At 40.9% G+C, this 18,446-nt stretch overlaps 1 protein-coding gene and 1 non-coding gene across 3 annotated transcripts in view; both read right to left on the bottom strand.

Moving 5' to 3' along the window:
• The window catches only part of MDFIC2 (MyoD family inhibitor domain containing 2), a 118,586-nt gene that overhangs the window by 18,209 nt on the left and 81,931 nt on the right, over positions 1–18,446 (bottom strand). The gene's annotated exons all lie outside the window — the stretch shown is intronic.
• Positions 1,483–1,620, bottom strand: LOC119920134. Its single transcript, XR_005447899.1, has one exon. It is a non-coding gene; the product is annotated as a small nucleolar RNA SNORA7 (small nucleolar RNA).

Below are 18,446 nucleotides of genomic sequence, written 5' to 3'. Positions count from 1 at the left end.
AGTAACTCAAATAGCAAAACTTGGTGCAATAGTTTATTTCTTAAAATTTGAATTAATTTAAATTGAATACTTAAAAAGAGCTATATACAGTATAATAGTTTGGCCCTTTTCATTTGGTTTTTACAATGCATTTTTCTTCACCAAAAGTGTTGCTTGATCAAAAACAATAGTAAAATTTAAACTTAAACTAAATTTGGCCCATGCAATCCTTAGCATTTCACACACCCAAGGAGCAATTCTCAATGAGAAGATCTTTGCATAGAGAAGTCTATGAGCGAGTAGATTGCACTTATATGTCTCCAATTCATTTTTATGCAGTTACCTCAGTTTAATGTTTGCACAAAGTGTCTAAAGAAATAAAAATGCTACACCAGCATAAAAAAATGGTTAGCAATTTTTATAGCTTGATGCTACATGGATTAGTAATAGTTTTAAGGCTTGGAAAAATAAATGAAGCTAAACAGGCTTTAAAAATCATGCATAATTGCTATTATATGTACAGTTGATGTTTTTTATTATCAGTGCTTAAATATGAATGTTAAAAAATTAAATTACAATTACCCAAAGCACCCTCTATCACCTTAAAACTACCAATCAATATAACCTAGCCATCATTTTTAAGTAAATGTCTGGGATTTTAGCAATCAAATTTTATATTCACAGTCTCTCTTTGAAATCAACCAAGAGATAACAAATGTTGAAAGAGACCTTTCTTAAGGATAGAAATCTCTTTATGCCTTCTGACTTTCTGGGTTATTCCAAGGGTATTTAGATGTGGTGGAAGAGTATTTTATCAGAAGGTTCTTCTCATGTATCCTCAAAAATAAAAACCCTGAATCATGAATTCATGTTTGCAAACCCAAACTTGATAGTCTCAGTTTTTACATTCTCAATTGATGTTTATTTCATTTATTATTTTGGTAGGCATACTGAGGAAATACTTTCTAATAAATGGTAGAACCCAATTATAACCTCACCTCTTAGTACATGACCTTGTATTTACGTAGACAGGGATATGTACATTACCATGGGAAGCACCATGGCCTACTGCAAAGAACTCAGACCTGGAAATTGGAGGATGAAGGTTCTAATCCCAGCTCCGCCACTTACTTGCTGTGTGATCTTGGGAAAGTAACTTCAATTCTCTGCCTCAGTTTCCTCATCTGCAAAATAGAGATTAAATCCTAGTCCCTCCTATTTAGACTGTGAGCCCCATGCGGGACAGGGACTGTGTCCAACCTGATTACTCTGTATCTTGTCTTATGCTGTTGAGTTGTTTGTTTCTGATCCACAGCGATGCTATGGACACATGTCTCCCAGAACGCCCCACCTCCATCTGCAATCATTCAAGTACTGAATCCATAGAATTTTCTTGGTAAAAGTATGGAAGTGGTTTACCAATGCCTTCTTCCATGCTGTAAAGTTTAGTCTCAGCCCTCGACTCTCTCCCATGCGTCTGCTGCCCAGCATAGGTAAGTTTTGACTTGTAGCAGACTGTCTTCCACTCGCTAGCCACTGCCCAAGCTAGGAATGGAATGGGTATGCCTCTGCTTGACCCTCCCACCTGTAGTCGAGGCTGGTAGAGTACGGAAAACCCTCAAAGCGTGATCCTGAGAGGGGATCCTGTATCTACTCCATGCTTAATATAATGCTTAGCAGTCAGTTAATTGTATTTATTGAGCACTTTCTGCAGAGCACTGTACTAGTCATTTGGGAGAGTACAACAAAACAATATAGTAGATACATTCCCTGCACAATGAGCTAACAGTCTAGTGGATAAACACTTAACAAGTACCACAGTTATACTATACTATATATGTATGAGTGTTTTCATATAAATACTATATATGTATGAGTGTTTTCATATGAATCTTATCTATATATATGTAAAATTCATTAATTTTAGTTCCAGATATATACATCTATAGTATAAAATCTCTGTGGCATTATCATTCTATTCAACATTTGAATGTAATGTCATTTATTTTTCAGTCACTTGAATGTTTTAACCAGTTTTTACTGTTTTTCTTCAGTGGTTGGCTATGTAGTCTCAGTAATGTTTGCCTGATAATTCTTAAATCCGTAATATTTTCAGGCCAGAAAAAAATAGGCACCAGAGTTTCCTAATATGCCCTGCACCCATCACTATCTACAAATGGTCAGTATGCTTTGTTCTGGGTTTAATAATAATAATGATGGCATTTGTTAAGTGCTTACTATGTGCAAAGCACTGTTCTAAGCTCTGGGGAGGATAAAAGGTGATCAGGTTGTCCCACGTGGGGCTCACAGTCTTCATCCCCATTTTACAGCTGAGGGAACTGAGGCCCAGAGAAGTGAAGTGACTTGCCCAAAGTCACACAACTGACTGTGTGACTTGACTTTGTGACTTTGGGCAAGTCACTTCACACAGTCACACAGCAGAGCCGGGATTTGAACACATGACCTCTGACTCCAAAGCCCAGGCTGTTTCCACTGAGCCACGCTGCTTCTCTTGTTTAATCAATCAATCAATCAATCAATCAATCGTATTTATTGAGCGCTTACTATGTGCAGAGCACTGTACTAAGCGCTTGGGAAGTACAAATTGGCAACACATAGAGACAGTCCCTACCCAACAGTGGGCTCACAGTCTAAAAGGGGGAGACAGAACAGAACCAAACATACCAACAAAATAAAATAAATAGGATAGAAATGTACAAGTAAGATAAATAAATAAATAAATAAATAGAGTAATAAATATGTACAACCATATATACATATATACAGGTGCTGTGGGGAAGGGAAGGAGGTAAGATGGGGGGATGGAGAGGGGGACGAGGGGGAGAGGAAGGAAGGGGCTCAGTCTGGGAAGGCCTCCTGGAGGAGGTGAGCTCTCAGCAGGGCCTTGAAGGGAGGAAGAGAGCTAGCTTGGCGGAGGGGCAGAGGGAGGGCATTCCAGGCCCGGGGGATGACGTGGGCCGGGGGTCGACGGCGGGAGAGGCGAGAACGAGGTACAGTGAGGAGATTAGCGGTGGAGGAGCGGAGGTTGCGGGCTGGGCAGTAGAAGGAGAGAAGGGAGGTGAGGTAGGAGGGGGCGAGGTGATGGAGAGCCTTGAAGCCCAGGGTGAGGAGTTTCTGCCTGATGCGCAGATTGATCGGTAGCCACTGGAGATTTTTGAGGAGGGGAGTAATATGCCCAGAGCGTTTCTGGACAAAGATAATCCGGGCAGCAGCATGAAGTATGGATTGAAGTGGAGAGAGACACGAGGATGGGAGATCAGAGAGAAGGCTGGTGCAGTAGTCCAGACGGGATAGGATGAGAGCTTGAATGAGCAGGGTAGCAGTTTGGATGGAGAGGAAAGGGCGGATCTTGGCAATGTTGCGGAGCTGAGTCCGGCAGGTTTTGGTGACGGCTTGGATGTGAGGGGTGAATGAGAGAGCGGAGTCGAGGATGACACCAAGGTCATGGGCTTGTGAGACGGGAAGGATGGTAGTGCCGTCAACAGAGATGGGAAAGTCAGGGAGAGGACAAGGTTTGGGAGGGAAGACAAGGAGCTCAGTCTTCGACATGTTGAGCTTTAGGTGGCGGGCGGACATCCAGATGGAGATGTCCTGAAGGCAGGAGGAGATGCGAGCCTGGAGGGAGGGGGAGAGAGCAGGGGCAGGGGTTTACTGTCCTGAAGTTCTTTCATGGGCCTGGGAATCAGAGGAACTGGGTTCTAATGCCACTTGTCTGCTGTGTAGACTTGGGCAAGTCACTTAACTCCTTTGTGTGTCAATTACCTCATTTGTAAAACAAGGATTAAGACTGTGAGTCTCACATGGGATATGGACTGTGTCCAACCTGATTAGCTTGTATCTACCCCAGCACTTAGTACAGTGCCTGGCACATAGTAAGCTCTTAACAAATACCATTAAGAAAATCATAGTGACATGGCCAATGGGTACATGGCATAATTGGTAAAGCAATCATGGGGTTGTACTGGCCAATTGGTGAGTGCTAATGTCAATTGACAAGTCAGCAGAATGTCACTGTCACTAACAGTGTTGTTAGTGAACCTGGGACTTTATCAAGTTGATTAGGTACCTCAAAACAGGCTGTGGCTAAACAAAGCAAGCATTTCCCTAACACACCATATCCTTTAATACCCAAACTTTCCTTTTTTCTCCCTCAAGATATAGTTGCCCTTTAGTTTTAAAGAGGATGGTACTGACAATGATATTTTTATCTATGTGTTCAAGTAGTTGTTAAAACCAATGTGCAACTGACAATCACTTCCATAATATGTGCACGTATAATGCAAGTGCTGCACTGCTGCACTGTTGCACTTGTTATCCTTGTTGCCAGATGGTGTTTGTTTCCTTTTCTTTGTATCTCCATCTCCTCAAAGTCTGTGCTCCACAACAGTCATGCCATTTCTGATTACTGCATTTTAGGCTGACCTGTCTTCTAAGAGCAAGCAACAGTGTGAAGCATGGCAAGGAAGCGGGATGGAAATGTTTGCTAGAATGCCTTTCAGTTACAATGGGTTTTTCCTGACTCCTGCTCCCTTCATCTTTCCTCCCTCTCCTTCCCTCCCCTGAGACAAAAGGCCTCTTGATCCCAGTATTTCTGCTGCCACTCTAGTTGGTGGCTCTGTGATAATGTCATTGAGGATTATGTGAGGGGAACCCCACTAGATAGCCCAGCCCAGGGCCCTGACTTCTCTTAATGGGGCCCTGGCTCCTTCTACCCAATCTGCTTGATGGCATCCTCAGCATTCTCAGCAATCAGGTTTGGGGATATTCCAATCAAAATTCAGAGGGTTTAGCCATCCAAGTAGTCTTCCTCCTTTGGGGAAGGTCTTTTAGAGAAGCAGTGTGGCTCAGTGGAAAGAGCACAGGCTTGAGAGTCAAAAGTCATGGGTTCTAATCCCGGCTCCACCACTTATCAGCTGTGTGACTTTGGGCAAGTCACTTCACTTCTCTTGGACTCAGTTACCTCATCTGTAAAATGGGGATTAAGACTGTGAGCCCCACGTGGGACAACCTGACTACCTTGTATCTACCCCAGCACTTAGAACAGTGCTTGGCACATAGTAAGTACTTAACAAATACCATAATTATTATAATTATTATTATTATTTGGGCTGGCAGGATTGCCTGGGCAAGAGGCATAGGTCTCTCTGGCCGTATTTCTTACAGGGTCCTGCTTTATCCTTATCTACTACTCTTGTCCTATGCTAGTAACACCAGCTCACCCGAAAATTCTATTTATAAGAGCCAGCTCGACAACTAAAAAGGAAAGCCTGAGCTATTACAGAAACTTTGCCCCCAGATGTAATTTTTAGGGCTGAAGTAACAGCCCCCTCAAACTGAATCTTCCCTTTCTATTGAAATTGAAAAGAACAAAACCCTAATTCTTTTTTGTTTAGAAGTGAATTTAGTTCTTGGGACCTAAAGTTTTCTGGTGAGTCACCAAACAGGAAAAACCCCATGATGCCTGGGCAAACCAGTCCTCCACTGAACTTCCAAATCCAAGAAGGGAGGCTCAGTTCAGATTTTTTTATACAAAAGTTGCTCATAATCGAGTTCTAAAGTCATTTTCCTTCTGCCTCCTCCACAGCTGGACCATTTCCCCTTTCTTTTCCATGCAAAGGGAGAAAGAGGGGAAAAGATGCAGAAAAAGGAGGAAAGAAGGAATGAACCAGTTATGAGGAAAGAGGCAGAGAAAGCTGGAGACCCTAGACACCTATTTCCTTTTCCTCCTATTCCTCTGCCAAGATCAGCTTGAAATGTCTTTGAAATCAACAAATTGAAATGATTTGACACACTGCATGCAACCACCCACTCTCCTCAACCATCTGGGGCTCCCACTCTTCCTTATTCCAGAATGGTGAGTAGAAGACTGAAGCCCTGACTGCTCCTTGAAATACTGTTCTTTTAGTCATAATGTCCTGTAGGTCCTACTGTATTCATTGTTGACCTTGCATTTTAATTGTCTTCTATTTTTATTATTTTGGTCTTTCCTTATGTGACAGTTGCCAACACCTCAGCCCTCCTTATTCTTCTTTGATTGTGAGCCCCTTTGGGCCCAGGGACAGAGTCTAATTCTTATTCTTATATTTGTTCCCAGTGCTTAGTAGTAGTAGAGTTGTTCTTTGGATGGAACATTAGTGTATGTTTTGCACATGGTAAACATTCAGAATACTTTTGAAGGAGTACGTGAATGAACAGCCCATAGAGATAAAGAAATAAAATATTTCACAGCACCTTGGTAGAACCTTCCTCCCCCTCTACCTTGGATCCTTTACCAGGCCCTTCCATACTCCCCTGCCTGCTCTCCCCGCATTCAAACCCTCCTAGTTTTGAAGCTCCTGGAAGTGGGGACTGCCAGTTTCACAAAGGGCCAGAGTAGGAAGAATGACCTGAACTTTGTTTAAAAAAATATTGAGAGAATAGCAGGGGAGGGTACAAGGCAAGTGGGGACTGGGAAAATTTGAGGACTGGGAAGAGGGGAAGAGGGAACAGGTGAGCCAAGGGCCAGGAACTGGGATGGGTTGGGCTGTTGGGTAGGGGGAAAACACTTTTTGAAGAAATGATTTTTTGCCAGCCATCTCCAAATGGGGTGCTATATTCCATTAGCAAAGGGGAGGGATTGTCCTGTGATATTACACTGCCATCTTCTGTGACATCAGCCCACATGTCAGAGTGGGCTTCTGAGAAGACAGCGTCTCTCCAGCAATTCAGAGGACTGGAGGCTGGAGGAAGAGATGGGGAAAGACTAGGAAGAGACACTTCCTTCCTGAAAAAGACAAAAACAAGGGATGAATAGTCTTTCCCCAAAGACTGAGAGAAAAAAAAGAAGAGAACCATCATCTATGGAATTAGAAGCAAACCAGGAGAAAGTCCACCCCTGCAAAGGAAGACCTTCCATAAATAAATAAAATAAAAAGACGAGACAATCGCTCTCCACATAGAATCATGGATGGTGATGAATAGAAGTCTTGGAGTGGGGGTCCACCCTCTAAAGAGATATGAGAGAGAAAAGTTGCACTTCTTAGAGGAGCCAGAGGAAGGAATCAGTGCACTGCCTCAACCCAAAGGGGAAATTCACTGGGATGCCTCTCTAGGAAGGATTAGAGAAACAATGGGGACTATCGTCCCTTAAAAGGGGGAGATGTGGGAGTAAAAAAAATAGAAGAAACATATGTCATGGAGACAGTGGACCCCATAGAACCAGTGATTAACGAAGGTGATCCTCTTTCAAGAATATGAGCTAGGGAAGAGTGGTTGCTCTTCCCTTTGACATGGAGCAAATCAGAAAAGGTAGAACACAGCAGAGGCCAATTAAAAATAACAGCGGGGTATCCCTTTTTCCAAATTAGCATGGCAGTACTTAAAAAGTTGGAGATATAGGATGAGGTAGCTGTCTCCGAAAAACAACCAATGAAAGGGGTCCCAGACAGTGAGGCAATAGGAGGAAAATCAGAAGACTCTGTTTTGTTCCAGGAATATGTTAAAGATGAGTGACAATCACACTCATTCATTACAGAACACTGGGAGTACTCTGAATGAAAGGGTTAAAATAAAACGCAGGATGCACTAAATTGGACCTATGGGCTAGTTTTTATATATATTAATTAAAAAAGGGAAACAATCAAGAACAGATATTGAAAGGTAGATTCTGACTCAGCAGGAACATTCCCTCTAGGAGAGTTGTGGGGATTATAATTGGGGGTTTTCTGGGGTATTTTTTTATTAAAGAAAGGACTAGATTTCTCCCTTCCCTACCTTGCTAGTTGAAGACCCTAGGTTGGGAATGCAAGCAATGGTAAGCAAGGGACTTGCCTCTGGTCCTACTCCGTGTAACCTCCTTCCTCCCAACGGTTTGTCCTTGTCCCAGACTGAATCCAGGAGGAAGTGAGATAGCTGTGATGATGCACATGGGTGAAAATTTCTGGAAACATCTCACCAATTCATAGCTCCTACTAGGGCCAGATAAATGCAGGGCACAAAGGGCTTAAACCCAGGGCCTTCAGTTTACAGGGGCCTAGACTGACCTCTAAATTTGTGGCTCTCTCGACCATACCAACGCAACTGCTGCTTGGGGTCTTATGAACATGGTGGGTTTTTTTTTTTAAAACATCTTCTTCAAGGCAGCCCATGCCAGCATGTCTGTCTTCCTTTAAACTGAGTTCCTTTTGGGCAGGGAACATGGATACCAACTCTGCTATATTGTATTCTCCCAAGTTTTCAGTTCATTTAAAAATTTCTGGATCCAGCCTCAGTTGACCCACCCTCAAGGGGTGGGAAGGGATAGTGATTAATACAAATAGGTGCTAATACCTGTGCTAATCACTTATTTACCCATTGCTCTTCATCTCTTGGAAGCATCTCCATTGCTTTGTTGGTAGAAGTCTTTAAGCTAATAGTGAATAGTGAAGGGGAAAGGTGTATTTGCTGTTTAAGGGACATAGAGGTGATACTTGTTTTTGTGGGTCTGTTTGTGTGTATGTTTTTACTTATGGGCTCTGTGGTCCTGCTGCACTCTAGGTTGTCACAGTGACCAGCCTGAAGAGCAAGTCACTGGGCCAAGTGTGGGGAGTAAAGGAGAGGAGAGACTCATCAGAAAATGACCCTGCAGGGGTCTTCCTGATTCAGGACTCTGGACTCAGACTTTCTCCCTCCTCTCTCTTCCCTTCTCCCTTCTTCCTCTACCTTTCCTTCTAGGCCTCCAGTCCATGCTCCAGAGGCCACCTACAGCCCCCCTACATCTCTGCCTACATCTCTGGCTGGTGGTGCTGTAATGTTGTCATGGAGGGACCCATGGGTGGGCGGGGCAATCCCTTGATAAGCCATCTGAGCCCCCCAGACTTCTCTTAATGCAGTCCTGCATGCATGTCCTGGGCTGTCATTCCTGTTAACAACAACTAAAGGGATTATTATTGTGTTCTGCCCCTATGCAGCTGTTTTCTCCAGATGGCAGTTGATGCAGCTAATCCCAGGTTGGCTCCCTCAAATACAGGGGTACTGGGGGCAGAGGGAAAGGGAAGAAGGACAAATGAGGAAGGGATCCTCCAGCCCTGAGTCTCTCTCTGCAGGTCTGGAGAGTCTCCCCTTCTCATTTATCAAAGTTCAGCCAAGGTCTTTTGAGCTAGGTTGACCAGGCTTTGGTTCCCCACCTAATAATAATAATAGTCGATAATTATCATATTTGTTAAGCACTTAAGAGGTACCAGGCAGTGTTCTAAGTGCTGGGGTAGATACAAGACTACTGGCTTACATATGGCTCACAGTCTTATAATATTAATAATAACGATTGTATTTGTTAAGCTCTTACTATGTGTCAAGCACTGTTCTAAGCACTGGGGTCTATACAAGCTAATCAGGTTGGACACAGTCTCTGTTCCAAATGGGGCTCACAGTCATAATCCCCATTTTACAGATGAGGTAACTGAGGCCCAGAGAAGTGAAGTGACTTGCCTGAGGTCACACAGCAGACAAGTGGCAGAGCCAAGATTATAACCCAGATCCTTCTAACTCCCAGGCCTGTGCTGTATCCACTAGGCCATGCTGCTTCACCTGACTGGAGTCTACATCTCCCTGCATGCCTTGCAGCTTCAGCTCATCCAGGCCTCCTACATGCCTCCTCCACACAGTACCAAGTAATAGGCTAGAGTTGCAGGGTGGGAAGGTATATCTGTCAGGGGAAAGGGGGTGATTGGAAGGAAAATATGTTCCTTCTAGCTGTGCTTGAGGGAAGTTTTTGGTGGGGGTTGGGGAGGCAGTGGCAGTGGCAGCTCACGCAGGTGAGAGGTGCTTTATGGGGTGTTCAAAGCACCCAACAAACTTTAGCTAGGTCCCTGAGGCTCTGTTAATAGGCATAATGCAGTTTGAAACAAACATTTCAAACTGCTGAATTCATCCCCACATTAAGAAATAAAAGCCCATATCAGTACACACTTTCCAAAAGCATTTGCTTGCCATCATAAATGATGTCGCTGTGTGTGTTTTGTATGCACCAGTCAAAATGTTCTACATACAGAAGAGCAAGAGTACTAAGTGGGAGGGTTTTTCAGATCTTTCTTGTTAAATGTATTTTAACAAGTTGAGGTCACTGATTAGAGATCCATTTCTAGCTTACACAAACTGAAAATTGTGTTGGTTCCTTATTTTCCATTAGGATTGGAATTGAATGGAAACCTATATTGATACCAATTGCAGAATTGGCTTAAATGTAATTATTCTGTGAGTTCCTGATGTAGTGATGGAAAGAACATACTATTTTGGAAGTTCTTGGGTGCCATAACACCTCAAAACTGAACTATTCCTGACAAGGATGTGCAGATGGAGATGCATATTTCTGTCCCTTAAAGTCTACATGAAGTGTAAGGATTAGAGCTGTAACAATAAATAGCAAAATATTTTCTGTGAAGACATAGGTAATCTATAGACAAATGTATTTACAGTGATTCAGTCTACACATCCCCATTCTCCATCAAATAAAGCAAACAACATCCAAGAATGTTGAGAGAAAGAATACTGTAATAAGCATGATATAGGAATTAAAGCAGTTATCACAGAATTAGGTGAAACATTGTTGAAGCAGAAAGTTTGTTTTTGATGGCAATTTTGGAAAGCTGGGTCTATTTTACTATCTTGAAATTTCACTTTGTTTAATTATTTCTGCAACTGTTTTACACCTAACAAAAGGAAAATCCACATTACAGCCAAAGGTTAAAAATAGTGATCTTTGGGTAGAACCTCGCATTGTTGAGTTAGGGATAAAAATGAGTAAAGCTTCAAGGTGGGGGAGGGGAAACATAACTATGAAAAAACAAACACGATAAAAATGCAATTCAGTGGCTGAATCAGTCAAGTTATTTAAAATGTCACTTTCATTGGTAATTTTCCCTTTAAAAAGGCTTTTAAAAGATTTTCTTTTGTTTTCTTGCAGTAAAGATGAAGGCAGGTGTGGTGGAAAGGATTATTATAAGTGTTTGTTCTTTAATTATCTACTAAAAATTTACAAAGGAAGGGAAAGGGGGAGGAGAAAACCAAAGCGTGAAGAAGAAGCAGGGGTTGTGAATTTCCAATGAGAAGACCAACTCCAGAAATGGGGAAGATTCAGGATAAAGAATGGGGCAAGAGCATGGAAGTGAAGGTACATTAGTCATAGAATTAACCAAAAGAAGAAAAATGTATTTCCTCAGGTTCTAGTTAAATCTTTAGCACTGGCTGAAGACAAGTGTGTGTATCTCTCTCTGTGTCGGTTCACCCCAACACAAGAATGTCTAGAAAGAAAGAGATGTTAATAATAATGATAATAATAATAATAATAATGATATTTATTCAGTGTGTCAGGCATTGTATTCTAAGTGCTGGGGTAGAATCAGGCTTAATCAGATTGGATGCAGTCCCTGTCCCTCATAGGGTTCGCAGTCCAAGTAGGGAGTATGATTTAATCCCCACTTTACAGATGAGGAAACTGAGGCCCAGAGAAGTTAAGTGACTTGTCCCATGGCACACATCAGGCAAGTGGCAGAGTTCAGATTAGAACCCAGGTCCCCTGACCCCCAGGCCCATGCTCTTTCCACTAGGCAAACTGCTTTTTGCTACTAATGGTGAGATTTTATCCAGTGTGAATATGACTGAAAAGAGTGACCAATAGTATTTTACATATACATATAATTTTCCCCTTATTATCCCAATCTTCCAGAAGGCTCTTCCCTAAAAATGCCATCCTACCACTGATTACTATGCATCAATGGCTAAAGCTGTCATCCCTCTGCTTTCCTAAAATATGCCAAATTATCTGAGATTATGCTTTACTGATTCCTGAAAATGCTGTTTCTACCTTTGGTTACTGTCCCACTATTTCAGGCCAACAAGCAACAGCTGTTTGGGTGTCTGGTCTCATTTTTTATATCACATGTCCCACCCAGAGAGGCCTTGGGTGATGAGCTGTGCCTCATTAGTGGCAGACTAAGTATGTTCCATAACCTTATTGTTAGAGATCTGAAATTGCCAGTCATTGCCATTTATTGTTAAATATAACACATAGGTGATGCTGATGAAATCGTTTGAGAAGTTTGAGGTGGTATCTGTGGAGGTTGATGCCCCTCTGCATGCCATTAACTGTTAGTCTCCTAAAGAGCCTTGATTACTTTGTTATTGAAATCTCTCTTGCTTTTATAATAATAATATAATAGTGGCATTTATTAAGGCCTTATTATATGCCAAGCACTGTACTAATACTGGGGTAGATACAAGATAACTAGGTTAAGCACAGTTCCTATCCCACATGGGTCTCACCTTTCAAATAGGAAGGAAAACAGATATTGAATCCCCATTTTACAGATGAGGAAATAGAGGTACAGAGAAGTTAACTAACTTGTCCAAGGCCATACAGCAGACAAAAAGCAGAGGTGGGAGTAGAACCCAGGTCATCTGACTCCCAACCAGTGCTTTTTCCACTAAGTCATGCTGCTACCCTTGCATATTTTGGGTACTATGTCGTTTTCATTCACTGGCATTTGTTGAGCACTTTCTGTGCCCAAAGCACTGTCCTAAACACCTGGGAGAGTACAATAGAGTTGGTGATCTCTGCCCTCGAGGAGCTTGGAATCTTGAATTTGCCCAAAGCATGCCCCAAACACATAACATTATTTAGCTACGGATATCTTTGCACATGGTAAGTGCTCAATAAATACAATTGAAATAATGAATCTTAGGGGGTCTATCTGGAAACTGGTAGGGGAAAGACAAAGAAGGAGCATTATTTAGAATCAGAGATGGGTGAGTATCCTAATAATACTTAAACAGCAGTTTGCAATCCGATTTGAGCCTCAGCTATCTATGAACCAAGGAGAACACTAAGGAATTTTTATTTTCTGTCCTAGCAGGTTTTACACACAATTGAGGATTTCCTTCTGCAACACAGTTGAACATTGGTTATTATATACTGCTACCTGCAACACTGCTAATCTGCCAAGATAAACAGATAGATCCCTAAGATCTCTGTATCTAAAGGACCTCATTTTCTTGGGCTATGTTTTTGGCAAAATTTATATCTGTTCTCTAGGCAGCATACTACCTGTGATGCATGAATAAACAAATCAAGAAGACCAAACTGGAAGACAGTGGTGTCAATATGACATCAGTCTTCAAGCCAAACTGAAGATGATCATAATAATAATTGTGGCATTGCTAAGTGCTTTCTTTGTGCCAAGCACTGTATTAAGTACTGGGGTAGGTGCAATATAATCTGGTTGGATACAGTCCCTGTCCCACATGAGTTTCACAGTCTATAGAGAAATTGTGGTATGTAACCCTTTATATATCTGTAAGATCTGGATTCATCAAAATATCATATGTAACTGCTTGAACAATTCCATCAACAGCATCTTTGTACCACATTTTAAGACCAATGTCAAGAGAGGATCACAAACAGTAAATCCTGGAAGGTTAGGTGGGACACAATCAATCAATGGTGTTTATTGAGCACTTACTTTGTGCAGAACACTATAGTATGTGCTTCTGGGAGTGCACTACAGTTGGTAGACACAATCCCTATCCTGAAGGAGCTTACAATTTAATGGGAGGACCAATAGTCCACCCCCAAATTTTCTTGAGATCAGGGTAGGGGACAACCTCTCAATTGAAAAGAACATCTGGAATCTGTCATCTTTCTTCTAGAGCAATACTATGCTCTTTACTGAGGCCCTCAGTATTCCTGTCGGTCTCTCTTATCCTTTGGAATATTGCTCCAAATGGAATAGTCAACTATATGCCTGTCAACTAAATTGATCTGTTGTTATTATCTAATTCTAAATTGAAATGAGCTAAAATCACTCTTCAATCAGTCAGTATAATTCAATGGAACAGGAGGAAAGCGCCTAAGATAAGGTAAATTTTGTAAGGTTATCTAAAAATGCGAGATCGGTGTAGGAAATATTGGCTTTAAAAATCAGCAGTGCTACTGCAAAAAGGGTTAAAAGAAGGGTATCATTGTGGGGAATGATTGTATATTGAGATAGGCTGAGAGCAGAGCAAGTGGTAAGGCTACACCCATCCACCAACCTGGCTTCTGTTATTTTGGCATATGTGCCATAAATACTAATATCATATTAAAATTAGAGGGTGGAAATACAAGGACCAGATAGACTGTATCCCAGTATCCATTTTCATCTCACATCATCGAGGGCATATTGTTGAATAGGCTATGAAGAAATGGCGATTTTTTTCAAATTTTATAGGCAGTCATTTGGAACACTGGAAAATCCCAGGATTGGTAAAATCTCTGGACATGGTTCCAGAATGTTGCATGATTCACCTACCTCTCAAAAGCAGTGTGAATATTTTTGAAGGATTTGTAGTAATATACTTACACCACAGATTCTGTAACTGATTTTTTGTCCTTGATGGCTTATTCATTCTGCTTTTTAAATTTTTATTTACCATTTGTTAAACTCCTCTGAGGGCCTTCATGCAATTCATGAAATGGGACCCTTTCATAAGAACAATGTTTTTGTTTGCTCAATAGCAGCTCTTAAGGAAGCCTTCTCCCAGGAGAGTAAAGCACCCTGATGCTGAGAAGCCATTTAACATGACACTCTAATTCTGTGAATACTCACTACATGATTCACTTTAGAAATGCCCTTTTGTCTTCCTGAGTGTCAGTGGCTAAAACAGGATTCGTTATCCACACAACTCTGTTCAATACTCAGAATCTAAGATGTCAGTGGGAGTTAAGCAAGAGTCACAGAACACTTCACCGTGTGTGTGTGTGTGTGTTTAACCTTACACTTAGATGTTCAGGTAGTAAAATACTATTTCCAATTCTTTTCTACCCATCCAAAACACCTAAGGTAATAATGGCACTATAATTTTTTAGTTTTCTTCTTCACAGATACTAAAAAAGAAAGAGATAGATGAAAATATATGTTAAATTAAAACTTAATATTATATTTCACATTACTTTACAAAGGTTGTTAAAACAATTTAATTAGCTTTGATTAAATATAAGGTTTATAGGAGTATTTTCAATAGGTGACATGACAATGTTGATGTCTGAGTTCAAGACAATGGAGGTTAAAACTGTTTTGAAAATGTCTTCCTTTAATATATCCTGTATGTTATAAAAGTTACAGAATAAATAAATGATGGTGCTCTTTAATCTTAACCAAAGGTTTTTTAAAAGCAGAAAAATCTTTTTTATGGAATAAATTCTGTAGTATGATGAGGTATTCTACAAATATTTTTTTATTTAATAAAATTAAAGCAATTTATAATGTTGATATGTAGATATGTTTTTCAATAAACTTTTCCACTGATTTAAAAAAATTCTCTTCCCTTTAAGAATTATAATTATATGTCTTCCTCCCACTTTTAAAATGGCACAAGGTGCTCATTTGCAGAGTTCTACTGTTCAAATCTTCACGGAGAATAGAAATGTCATGACTCAGTTAACAATGCTTTATTATTCACATTGATCTTTTTTTATAGTGTTCTTTATCTCAAAAACATTGTAAATCAGATATCTACCTCCCACTCTTTTGTTCATTTGCAAATTTTTATTATTCTAGTTTAAAAAAGCAATGGAGTGTCAAGAGTCAGTGTATATTGTTTATGTTCTTTTTACATTAAAATCACTTTTAACTCTAAAAAGTAAAGATTCATAGCCAGAAAAATGTCTGAATTTTGAGCAGCTTTTTATGAAAATTGGACACGATACTCTGTGTGTGTGTGTGTGTGTGTGTGTGTGTGTGTGTGTGTGTGTGTTTTCAGGGCTTCTTATATCTTTATTGAACTCTGAAAAATATGGCCCTCAGGTGAAAGGGCAATTAAATGAATATACGAGAAACCTTAGAGGTGAGTGCCCTGGTCTCTGTTCCCATTTCCTATTAGTGATTGGGACAAAGTGACTTTACTAATCTATGCCTCAATTTCTCCACCTTTAGCTCCTTACTCATTTTTATGTAGGGGATAGGGAAGGGACCTTGACTGTAGATTGACAGGGCTAAGGTTTTTATTCCCAGAAAATGATCTATACATCCCAAGGGCTCTGCTGTCCAAGTAGGTAACAAAACTGTATTATCCTGGGCTCTGCATTCTGCTACCCACGGACTGTAGGACCAGTATTCCTCAGAATCTGTCTTGAGCATCCATATTTCCTGTTGTGTGGAAGGTGGGGATAGATATTTGGACCACATACTGAATAGTTTAAATGAAAAGCCAAACCAACAACAGTAATACAAGGACCATAATGCCTGAATCTAAACAGGATATCAGCAAAACCAGTAACACTAAAAACTAACTCATTTATAATGACCTGAATGAATTATCAGATGTTTCAAAAAACAAATGTATGTAAGGAGCCTGATGGATGAAATTAAGGGGGATTTTTTTCAGGGGATGAAATTAGCCCGGTTAGATCATAACTATTTGGACCAATATTAGATAGGAACCCGGGAGCAGATAGTGCTATATATGCATGTGTGTATAAAAGTTTAAGCTTCATATTCAGAGGTGCTGCTACTAATGGTGAGATCATCTTCATGGGTGTGCATGTGTCTGAAAAAAACTGATGTGCAGCTGGCCAGCCATTCCACACTGGAAATACTAAAATGACTGCCCTTCGATGTGTGATAGTTGATCCACTTGTAGGGCACGTCATTGCTCTTAAGCCTGCCTCTCAGGATCCCAATCTTCTGGAAGTCTATTCTCAAGAATAGTAGATTTCTATATTAGATTGTACTGTACTCTTCCAAGTGCTTAATACAGTGCTCTGCGTGCACACAAGTGCTCAATAAATATCATTGATGATAATGATGATTAGACATGTCCATCTACATCCATTGGACTGTATCTGGTCTGATTCACTTGTATGTATCCCAGCACTTAGAAAAGTGTTAGACACATAGTAAGTGCTTAGCATATGCCATAATTAATTAATCAGATCCCAGTAGTTCACTGTCATACCACATTTCTTTAAGACTTTACAATTTCTTTTAAACATTTATTCTGTCCTCCCTGCTTTTGAATGCCATGTTCAGTTCATCATACAGTAGCTAAATGGACATACCATTTTGATCAGTTCTCTTTATATGTACAATTCCAGGAAAGCTGCATTGAGCATTGATCTCAATGCTGAGCTGATTGTACTTTAGATCATGTTTGTTGGTGATTCTTATTAGAAAAGCAACATGGTCTAGTGGAGAGAGCATGGGCCTGGGAGTAAAGGGACTTGGGTTCTAATCTTGGCTCCTCCCCTTGTCTGCTGTGTGACCTTGGGCAAGTCACTTCACTTCCCTGGGCCTCAGTTTCCTCATCTGTAAAATGGGGATTCAGTCCTTGTTCTCCCTTGTACATAGACTGTGCCCCTCCATGTGGAACAGGGACTGTGTCTGACCTGATGACTTTGTATCTACCCCAGTGCTTAGAACAGTGCTTGAGACATAGTAAGCACATAACAAATACCATAAATAATAATAATAAATAATAATGGAGATTCACTGCCTGTTCTCCTTCATACTTAGACTGTGAGACCCATATGGGACAGGGATTGTGTCTGACTTGATTAACTTGAGAGAAGCAGCATGGCTTAGTGGAAAAAGCACGGGCTTTGGAGTCAGAATTCATGGGTTCGAATGCCTGCTCTGCCACTTGTCAGCTGTGTGACTTTGGGCAAGTCACTTAACTTCTCTGTGCCTCAGTTACCTCATCTGTAAAATGGGAATGAAGACTGTGAGCCCCACATGGGACAACCTGATCACCTTGTATCCCCCCCAGCACTTAGAACAGTGCTTTGCACATAGTAAGCGCTTAATAAATGCCATTTAAAAAAAACTTGCATCTACCCCAGCACTTAGAACAGTGTTTGACACATAGTAAGTGCTTAACAAACATAATAATAATCGTCATGTCTTCTTATGATATTTGTTAAGCACTTACTAAGTGCCAGGTACCATACTAAATGCTGGGGTAGACACACGCCAAACAGGTTGGACACAGTCCCTGTCCCTTGTGGGGCTCACCATCTTAATTCCCATTTTGCAGATGAGGTAACTGAGGCACAGAGAAGTTAAGCGACCTGCCCAAGGTCACAGAGCAGACAAGTGGAGAATCCGGGATTAGAACCCAGGTCCTCTGACTCCCAGGGTCTTTCCATTAGGCCATGTCTTGACAATTGATGTTGCAGTTGTTAGTCATTGAACCCAGATGAAAACTGTTCAAGAAGCCAGTGTGTCTTCCATGGTAGGTCCATATATAGAAAGTTGAACAAAGCTCCAATTTTGTAAGCCTTTAGTTTAATAAGAAGCTCAATGCCCTGTTTTCACTACATTCTGCCTGCCAATATTCCAAAGGACAAATTGATCTCTTTGATGTGGCTTTCAGTTTCCCTTTTTACATCTATGTTGGTAATAGAATTTGGAGAAAGCATTAAGCTGTGAGTTGCTGATGGAAATCTTTGGTTGTGTGTA

The sequence above is a fragment of the Tachyglossus aculeatus genome, chromosome X1 (genome assembly GCF_015852505.1).
Source record: "Tachyglossus aculeatus isolate mTacAcu1 chromosome X1, mTacAcu1.pri, whole genome shotgun sequence".
In the NCBI taxonomy this organism is placed as follows: Eukaryota; Metazoa; Chordata; class Mammalia; order Monotremata; family Tachyglossidae; genus Tachyglossus; species Tachyglossus aculeatus.
The sequence above is the reverse complement of the archived record's forward strand: the minus strand, read 5'-3'. Positions and strand labels throughout refer to the sequence as shown.